Source organism: Apteryx mantelli, chromosome 2, assembly GCF_036417845.1.
Source record: "Apteryx mantelli isolate bAptMan1 chromosome 2, bAptMan1.hap1, whole genome shotgun sequence".
Classification (NCBI taxonomy): Eukaryota; Metazoa; Chordata; class Aves; order Apterygiformes; family Apterygidae; genus Apteryx; species Apteryx mantelli.
In genome coordinates this window covers 44,587,212-44,598,320 of record NC_089979.1, presented here as the reverse complement: position 1 = coordinate 44,598,320, position 11,109 = coordinate 44,587,212, and positions in this window count along the sequence as shown.

Below are 11,109 nucleotides of genomic sequence, written 5' to 3'. Positions count from 1 at the left end.
TGCAAACATAAGTGTTATTTGTTCAGTATCATGAAGAGGTAATGTAAGCAAGTGTTTACAAGCTCAGCTACGGTTTGCGGAGAGACACAAAAATATCATTTTAAAGTCAATTTTTTTCTGTATTTCATGGCTAAATGCTGATATGAAATCAAGATTCCTGCTTGTTATATTTTCATTCCCTTTACATCATAGTAATTTGCTTTTTCAAGTTTTAAAAGTATTCTAACCTTTTTTAGTCCTCTTCCAAAAATAGTCTGCTATAAAAAGTTCATATTGATCCTATGGATTAATCCTTGATGAGAACTCTTACTTTCAGCTAGTTTGACCAAATTTCCTTTCCAAATTAGGTCACTCAAGGTCAAAACTGCTACTGTTTGACCTGCTCTGTGGGGTTGAACTAAGCTAAATTTTCAAGAATTTTATACTTGGACCAGAAGTGCTCTAATTCCACAAGCTCTGGAATCTTCCTGAGTATCACATTTCAAGTTTCACAGAAGTTATCATCTGACAGCAACAGCAGAGAATTAAAACAAAATAAAAACCCCCACACAATTATGACTTTATCACCTCAGTCAGCATTTCCTGAAAGTTTCACAGGTAATATAATATATTTTTAGATAGAATTTCAATCTAAAAATGCCAAATTTGAAAGATTCTTGATATTATCAGTGTCCATATACAATCCACACAACATTTCAGAAGCTCTATTCAAAAGCATCACAATTTGCTGGCCACTTCATGAGGTGTATATTATTTATGGGCTTCATTTGGTCTGCTTCAGTAAGTAACACAAAAAACAAAATCTACCCAGTTTATTCAATATTTTTTGTGGATTTTTATAGTTGTAGATGCAGGCACTTTATTTAGGCTAGGTTTAGGGCTAGGGATATCAAGTCAAAGGAAACCCTTTTTCTGACTGCATTGAAAAGATTTTTATCTTTTTCTCTAATCATTCAATAGTCAAGCCTCACATCATTCTGCATTTTATTTCTAATTAACATCACTATTTACTGAATATAACTCTATCAGAAAGATACTGTTCACCTCTATTATGGAAGGAGAGTGGGCATCTATTTGAGGCTGAGAAGTCCACTAGGTGACTAAGTGGCAAGTGGTTTGGTACTGAAATAATATTTAGAAGTCTAATTATCTTTAAGGATTTGGTTTTATATGAATTAGTTTCCTAGGTTCAATAAAGGCTCTTTAAGTTCACACAGTTTGTGGGGATTCTGTTTCATATTTGTCTTCATAAATAGTAAAAGTATTCTACTTACAAGAATACTCTTTGTGAAGTTAGATTTTTTTGTTTAATGTCTACCCTCTGTCAAAACATGCAAATAAGAGCATTAACACTCATTCTCTTTTTTCCTGCTAAAAAGGAGTTCATTTGAAAATAATAATATAATACTCACATTACTGCACATTTAATTGAAAGTATTTCATACCATCCTCGTTAGGGAAATATTTTTCTCAAATTTCTTTTATTGTGATATTGTGCTATACAGTAAGATGGAAAAATCAGTAATTTTGGATGTTCCTGTATTCACTCTTGCAGCAGACACTATTTTTATTGCTACACTGACTCACACTAGAACTGAAACTTCAGTTCTGCTCCTTTTGGAGGATGAAAACCTGAAAAAAGATTCCCTAGCTGATATTTTAAGTAAACATACAAGTTTCTTAGAAATGTTCTAAATGCTTGATCTTCTTTTGCTAGAATAGGAAAAAAAAAAGTTCTCTTTGTATCTCATCCTGTCACCACCACTACTTCAGGTTAACATATTGTCTGTCTACTTTTAATAGAAACATTCTTCATGTATTCTAACAAATCACATATATCTGAATTCTACATACAGAGCTGTAATTCCATTGAGACTTTGTATTGACATTGATAAATGATGTCACCAGAACCCTTTGCTTGAATTACAATCTTAATTATGTACACCTGGGTTCTTATTATTCCTTATATTATTTCTGTCATAGCACTATCTTGTCCTATTCTTACTCTGATGCTAATTTGTTTTATCAGTAGCCTGGGCACTGCAGCTTAGCAAAGCTTGTCCACAGTGTTTAGAGTACTGCCAATTTCATCCTCATTATTGCTGGTTTAAAGACAGAGTGCAGCAGTAAACAACAAATACAAATTTTTACATGGACCTGATGTTGATTTCACTTAAAGGGGTGGGGGTTTTATTCATTTATCTGTGTGGGAGAGGAATTCCCATATGGTTAAAGTGAGAAACACCTTGCATGGTAAGCCTGAGAGTAGGAAATAAGTTTCTTCTAATTCTCCCTCTCTTGCTTTTTTTTGTATATTCACCTTGTGAACCTAACTTGGATTAATTTTATCACAGGAAATATAAAAGATTTTGCTTTGAGTGCATGTGAGGCTGACGGAATCCCTTTCAAAACGATCAGTCAAGCTGTGGCTTGCTTTGCTCTGGAAGCCCCTTGAAGAGACGAGCCTGCAACAAAGGTGATTAAAAGTTCCCAAATCCACTTTATCCTCCTAACATTTACAAAGCATGAAGAAAGCTTAGACTTTCAGAACATAACTGGTATCTGTTCATTATGTTTATTTAACTTGAAAAATGTAGGTCCTATCTTGTACAGCACTCGCACACTTCCAAAAAATTCAGAGCTAAATTCTAACATCTTAGTCAGTTTTGAACTCAGTCTTTAGTCAGGCAAATGTCTTGATGAGCTGTGTCGGACTTGAAAAAGGAGTTCAAGATTTGATCCTTGTAACCATTTATTCTTCTTCCTTTTTCGCTATGCTTTCTCTTAATTTTGACCATTGACAGAATCTGAATTGTATTTTTTAGGAAAAAGGGCACACTTTTGCTTAGTCTGTGGCGAGACTGATCGGGACTGAGTATAACATTTGTTTTCCTCCCCATCACTACTGGCCACAAGTCTTTCCTCAATAGCAGTCCTCAAGCCCCAGTAACACTGAGAATCAAAATGCCCTGAATTTTGGAGCATTACTGGAAAGTCAGGGGAAAAAACCTAGTAAATCAGAAGCGAGTGAGGAGAGAAACCATGGCAACCCTATCGAAAATATAATTCTTATACCAAGTGTGTTTTAAATAGATATTTACTTACCTTATCATGTTTGGTTTTATGTTTGGTCAAGACAGCTATCATATTTGTGATTACGTTATTTACTTGTGTATAAACAATCAGGTATGCTCAAGCATAGAATGAAGAAGGGATTTACTCTTGCCTCAGCTCTCTGACATTGAAACCTTGTATTTATATAATTTTTCTTGTTAGTTGCTGTATTCATCTTTGTGTTCTCAGTTCTTTCTCATGTGACACATAGGCCAAATGAGCCTTTGAGCTTTTCCCACGCTGTTTCTTGAGCATAAAGACTGTTCTAATGGCTCTTCCTGTCCCAGACATATATGTCAAATTCCTTCAGAAAAAGTACAGTCACCCCAGGGAATGGAAAAAGGACTGAATCCACAGCCCTTTAAAATGCTAATTAGACTTTTATCAACCAATTCTCTGAAGGCATTTGTAATTCTGAACGTTGTGTATTTCTCAATAATTCCAGCCTATGTCACTAATTATTTCCTTTTGGAAACTGCACAGTCCGTCACAACAGCCAACAGTATGGAAAACTGTAGAAAGGTGGAAACAAAAAAACAGCAGGTGAGAGAAAATCTAGGCCTATCTTTATTTTGTTAATCCTTGAAGCACTTAAGTCCAGCATCTCAAACTGTTTTTAATAATCTTTCTCACACCTCTTGTATGTTCACTGGGACCTGCTTTTCAGGAGGTCTTGTATCCAAAGCTTGCTTCAAAATTCAGCCAGGGTTTGATTTGAATATGTTTTATTTTAAATGCACCAGCTTCCCATTCTGTCACACCTTTAAATTTTGGGTGAGTGTACCAGGTCTTCACCCATGAGCAGGAAAAGTCGCAAGCATGACATTTCTCCCATGTTTGTTTGTGTGCGCATGTGTATGAGAAAGTCCTGTCTTTTCTGTCATTCCAAGAATGTTTGAGGCATGCAAATGGTGCCTAAAACTTACATTGTGCTTTGAAGAATATGAGACAAACAAATGGCAAGAGAAAGCACTGATACTAAACACTAAACACTAAAGCTCCCCCAGGGGAACTTCTGGAGAGAGATTTGAAGAAGATAAGCTCTTGCTGGCCTATTGCTTTTACTTTTTTTTTTTTTTTTTCCCCTGAGATCCTCAGTAAAAAAGTGAGAAACTAGGAAAAAAAATATGGCTGAAAAGTTAACATAGATGGTCCGCTATGCAGAGCCTAATCCAGCTAAGTCTCCTTAGAAATCAATGAGCCAATAAACCTAAGTTAAATATTTGCAGGCCAGACCCTTAAAGCTCCAATGAATACTGGAGTTTTACAGAATCTCAGTGGTAACATACGTTTCCTCAGATGGTAATATTCCAGTACAAAACTGAGTCACATTAGAGAGAAGAAGCATGGAGCAGATTCCTGTGGCTGAGATCCAGTTCTGTAATTTTCCTTTTAATTTGTTTTTGTATAGGTAGAAGAAGTTCCTATGTAACTGGAGAACCTGATGGGACAACTTCTATAATATTTAAAAATGAGCTCTGTCATTGGTGAGCTATTCTTAAAATAGTCCTTACAGAATAGGTATGGCCTAGAGCAGAAGTAAACAAAAAAATCCCAGGATTACCTACCTTAATTATTTAAATGGGAGACAAAGTTCAAACTACTTTTTTTCTTAAAGACTATGCAATTCCTCCATGAGCTAGAACTGTCTACCTATTCAGCTTGTTGTTTCAAGTAGGTGCATGAACTCAATAGTGTTGTGCAGTTTTCTTTCCATCCACTTTTATTGTCTGAGACACTTGCTTGAGGGTTTTTCTTTTTAGCTAGATTGTAAACCTATTTAAAATAGGGATCCTAATCAAGGTGTGGAACTGACACAGTGCTTGCACAGGGTTTTTGTTTTGTTTTGTTTTGTTTGTTTCCCCTGTATTTCTTCTTTCCCTGCCCTCTGTTTCCTTCCTCCAAAATACACTTCATCTGTCTTCCCAGTTTAGTGTGAACTCCATATCGGACAATAGCGTCCTGTTTCTTCCAAAGGAAAATGAGATCCTAATTAGATTGGTGGCCCCTTGGTGTTAACAGTACTACAAATTATAAATAATAACAGCAGCAGCTGAAAGGGAACAGCGATCCTGCACTCAAGCATTTATGATCAGTTCTTGGGTGGGGGATATATATAAATACACTTTGGGTTAGATTCCAAGGTCAGTTACACAACTATAAACTAGAAATAACTCTGCTGGGATTAAAAGAGCTGATATTGATGTACACTTGGAAAATGAAATCAGATTTTTCCTATTTTATCTCAAATAGTTTGATTCAAAACTTTCCTCTGTTTGCCACTAAGTCTTTTGGGGGTGGGGGAATGCAACCACAGGAGTTTATTTATTTATTAGAAGTCTCATATATTTATTTAAAAAAAATTCAGGAACAAAAGCTAAAGCAGGCAGTGCCTTGGAAGACAGATTTTTCCAATCTTTCTTTGAGATTCTAAAATAAGACAACAAATAAGCAGAATATATTGGTCAGTGGCCCTTGCCCTGAACATATCTGGGACACAGGCTCACTCACAGCTCATCAGTCAAAGCTGAACTATGTATGGTCATACCAGGTGGCTGCTGCCTCCGCGCTTTTCTGTTTGCTCTTCACACTGGGAAACAAAGGATCACAGTCCTTCCCGGTGTACTCAAGAAGAAGGCAGGAGAAATACACTGTAGGCAAATTTCACCCCAAAATGGAGAAAATGATGATTTGGAAAGCCACTGAACTCATTTATTTTCATTCCCCAGAAGTCTACTGTTTGCCATTTTCTCCATTTACTGTGCAGAATGCTTCTTTCCTCCACATTCCTCCTCCTCCTCTTTATAATTTCCCCACCCTTGTGAGACACAAAGTGAGAGAGCCTATCATTAATCTTTTTCCCCAAAGTGTTTAGGTCTATGAGATCTGGCTTTAATTACCAGCCATGTGAAGAACTAATTACCCTGGCCTAACAAAGACAGGCCTGAGGAAGGGGGTGATGCTGTGAGGATCTGACAGAGCACATCTCAGCATATTAGATATTCCCGTTGTTACTTCTGTGTCGCTTGAGGAAAGATATAAAAGGACAAATATGCAGGAGCTTTTCCAAGTTTATGCATGCCTCTGAAGATACCTCTGTGGGACTTACACAATTCCTTGTGGGAGTAGTTCTTGTACAGTGCGGAGCAAACTGATAGCACTTCAACAATAAATGCATAATGATAATGAATTGGCCAGTGACTCAAAGCTGAGCTATGCTAACCTAAAGTAAGCGTTATAAATTTGGGACTCTAAGTCTGACTCAGTTAAAGGGCAGAATATTTCACTGCTGTAAATGTAAAGAAGCTGCATGTCTCTCTACCAGCTGAGACTTCATTTGGCCATATCACCTTAAAAAGTTCTCGTCCTCTAGAGAAGTGCGCTAGTTTATAACACATTTTAAATCTCTGTAACACACATTATTACTTTAATAATCTTCTCCTTGTGCAGCGTGGAAGTCAGAATGGAACACTGACTATTTGTAAGCACTGCACACTGAATGAAGCTACATCTTGTTGAAGTTAAAGCTCTTCAGTATTTCAGCCAATAAAACATGTTGTTTCTCTGATCTGTACCCAAATGAATTGACTAGGTGCATTAAAATAAGAAGTATAACACAGGAATAGCATTTAAAGGGAAGGGTGTGTATGGCAACTTTATGTTACTTAGTAACGGGGACAATAACATTAAAAATGATAAGTGAAATGGGAGCCATTCCAGGAAAAATATATAATGTCTGGGCTTGTAGTGTAAAACTTCCTGCAGATGGCCTGAAAAGGCTGAATAGGTCAGGACCAGGAAAGAGTGCAGAGCTTCTCTAGAGAATCTGGAATTTAGCTACTGGTTTTCTGTCTGAGGACCAGGGGCATAGCATGTCTGGCACAGACATGGCATGAAACGAAGATCCTATCTGACAAACCACCAGGTGGGCCTCCTCCCCCGCTCCCCGCGTTCTCATAGCCTGGAGCCTGGGCTGCTTCATTCTCCCCAGAGGTTCCTGTGTACCGGCACTTCTTCCTTAACTGAAGAATCTGTAGCAGGGGTGGTACTGATGCTTGGAAGATACCATATGGGCAGGTATCATCAGTCGTCCTGTTCTGCTTTGTGATTCTAAAGTCTCTGACTTTAGAGCTTGCTTTGGGTACCAGAGGCAATGTATCTATGTTAATGTGCTGCTCTGTCTGGTTTAATAGTTGTTTCCTCCTATGCAATTTTAACATGGACTCTTGAAAAAGAGTGTTTTTTTTATTGCCCAGAATGGTATGCAGCAAGTCCTTTTCTCCTGAGTACAATCGCTGAGGAAGCTACCTTTCTGTGCAATTGCATCCAAAGCAATGGATCACCTTAACTCAACTTCTAGGTATTTTGTGATGCATCACTAATGTTTATTTAATTCTGTAAGACTTTCTTCCATTTAGTGTGATTCATGGCTGAATCTATGATGCAGAATAAATCATCTTTAACTGTCCCAGCTATGACAATTAAATTATGACAATTAGGGAAATAGTGCCTATTTGGTGAATATTATTACCCTTGCCTTTGTTTGGGGCCTGACCTTGCTTTAATTGATTTCATTAGAAGGACTGGCCTTTCAAGGCTGCAATTCAGGCTCCGTAGCATTTCCACACCATTTTACTGGTTTGGAAGGGGTAGGGGAGAGATTGGAGGGCAAAGTATCTGTTGGGTTTTTTTTAATACATAACCGGAGAAAAGTTGGGTTATTAAGTTTTTAGTCTGAAGTTGTATTAAAAATTTATTAAAATGTAGCTAAGCTGCTCAAATTCCACTGAGGAACTATTTTCAGTTCTCGTGAATGTCTCCAAAGATTACACCTTCTGGATGACAGACAAGCTGTGCTGAGGAGCTGCTGCGTCAACAGTTTATGTTGCAGCTGGCTCATTGTGACTTTCGTGCACACACAAAAGTAAACAGAAAAAATTGTGTTGATTTTTCTGAGTGCTATGCAATCCTTCATCCATCTGAAGTCATCATCTGTCTGAAATCACCTCCAATAAATACATTAAGTAGCGCATTATCTAATGCTTCCCCTAGCCTTATCAATAATGAATGCTGCAAGTATTTGTATATGCAGGTTGCTGCTCAACCTTGTGTGACAGACTGGAATCATATTACTCTACCATGAATGGCCTGTAAGAGACCCGAGGCAGTGAGGGATGCAGACTATATGCACTTTAAGAAAAGAATGCGTATGTCACTGAACTCAATAGTGTTTGCTTAGGTTATAGGGAAGCATTTCTTCTCTCATTGTAGGAATGAGTGAAAGAAGTTTTATGGCCTGCGTAATGTAGAAAGCAAACCCCTCTGGTCATAATAGTCTATGAATTCCAGTCTAGGGACTCCCAGTCTACAAATTCCAGCTAGTCTGTTTTCTCCACTGCTTTCATAGAACCAGCGGTCACAGGGAGTGGTGAGCTTCACAAGCGCAATCGCTTCTTTGATTCCTGTGACTGAAACTCAGAGCTGCAAAAGACCAACACTTCCTGCCAGTCCAGCTAGAGCAACATGAGGAATATGTGTATCCAAGAGAACGTGGTCCCTTGCAGCAGAAGGAAGAGTATTTATATAGATCAGTTGAAACTAAAGGGACAAAGTGGGTTTGTGTGTATTTGTGCAAAACGGAGAGGGAAAAGAGGGAAATAAAAAAAGAAGGAAGGAAAAAAATGGTTTCAAAAATCTCCAGAAGGAATAATGGAAAATGAAATGTTACTTAGAACACTGCATAAGGTTCAAAAAGCAGAGAATAGACAAATAAACAGTGTTAAATAAGTTTTTTTTTTAATAAAAATATCCTGTAAATGTTATTTTAAAGGAAAGCTAACAACACATTGCAGAACCAAGAATGGTTTAAAATAAGTTTCAGCTAGACTTTCTTCAGCACTTAATTATTTATTGTTCAATTTTGTTGTGTGTCCTCAAACTGAGGAGTTTTGCTACTTCGAATTGCAAACAGTACTTTAAAATAGTCAGCTCTAGTGCCTCAGAATTGAATTAGCTTCTCCATATTATATCATTATTTAAACAATTTGTTCAATGTCAACAACTTTTTTTTAAACAAGTAAGAGTGCATATCATCACAACTTTTCCATGCAATGGAATGGAATCTGCTCTAGAACAATTGCTGCCTCATGTCTTTGAATGAAGAGTTACCCTATAAAAATCCTAAGCAATTTGGTCAGGTAATTTTTATGCAATATTAACAAGGTCAGTCAAAGCAGACACTGTGGATGAATATTTTATAAATATGTATAACAAATAACATAGCAATTATAAAAATTAATAGCTATGAATGAATTTTCAGAGAAGATTACATTCTGTGGAAAAGCAGAAGATGAAGTAGATAATTCATCTTATGTGCACACAGCAGTTTTCACCCTCGAGGGTTCAAAACTGGTATAAACAGCTAACTGAAATGAGTATTATATTTGTGGGGAGAGTGGGAGAAAGAAAGATTGTGTGCAGCTGTTTAATACTCTATAGCTATACTACACTTCAAGGTTTTGGGCAGGAAATGAAGAACACCTTTTCTCCATCAAAACAAGTGGGGAATTTATGAGGGCATAATATATTTATCCACACTGTTCTAGGGCCAGGCCATCAGTTTTAAGACCCTTGCTCTTATAAATATGACATGAGACCTCTAAACTGACCATCGGCTTTGTAAGAAAACTGTGTCAGCCACAGAGTTTCTGCAAACATTGATTTCAACACAGAATCCGTAGGGTTTGGAAAGAAGAGTCCCGAAAGGCTCCAGTCTCAGCCCCCGCCAGTTCTCTGATTTTCTCTGGGCAGAGGCTGTTCAATCAAAATACCAACCTGGCCTGCTGACGGATGAATCTTGAAAATATGTGAGTTGTGAAAGAAGGGTTCACAGCACAAAGCATCTGATCACGTGGTGCAGGAGCACTAAACAACAAAACCTATCACTTTGGTCTGAGTAAATAGCTTGTAGATGCATCTATGAATATTAAACTCACTTCAAACAGCAGGGAGCAGGCAACCTACTGTTTGAAAAAAGAATGTGTGCTTACAAATCATCCACTATTGAGGGACTTTCCTATCAGACCGCAAGCCAGCAGGCAATCTAATTTTTCCTTTAATGGTTCCTACAGTGTTGAACTGGCTTTCTTGTAAAATCCCACTCATTTCATCTCTGCCTGTTTTTGAAACACCACCCTAAGACCTTTTCTGCCCAGAGGGCATTTGCAGAATTACATCTTTTGGCCATGCATTAGTTCAGACCCTTTTTTTGTGTTTTTATTTTTAGATGGAACCTATTATTTGTTTAAATGTTTTCTTTAATTATATCACTCTTTGTTTTACAGTGCTTGCCACTAAGAAATAAAAAAGACTACTATGTTTTTCTTACTGTTGTTTTGATATCACACCATCATTTACTGAGCTTACCAGAAAACCATGATTAACAATAACATTCTGTGCTATGCTAAATTCTGCGCTACTAAAATATGTTATCTTACTACTAATACTCATGGCAGAATCTGTTGAAACATGATTTAATATTATTGACTTGGAAAAAAGACACACATCTTACTTCACACTTGACCAGACAAATTGTGAGAAGACAGTTCTTTTGAGAATTCAGCTTCCCATTGGGCACAACTAGAATGGGACTTTTATGAAGGAAAACACATGAGCTTTAATCAAGAATATCTTTGTATAATTTTTGGAAGTCTATTCTAAGGTAGTTGGTATATTTTAAGGTTCTTTAAAAAGCTTAAATATGAGATGGGAAGAGAGATTCACCATCCTTTTTCATTCCTTGTTCAGTGATATCTTTTTAAACCAATCCACACTGCTAACTTTCCACATTTGCATTTTTTTTAATTTAGAAAAAAGTGGGCCAACTATATTGTTGTATTAATACATCAGTGCTAATCTTAGTTAAACATTATCTGTTACAGGAGCCAGTCACCACTTATTTTCTGCTTGTGTATGAAAATTATACTTTTCTCCATG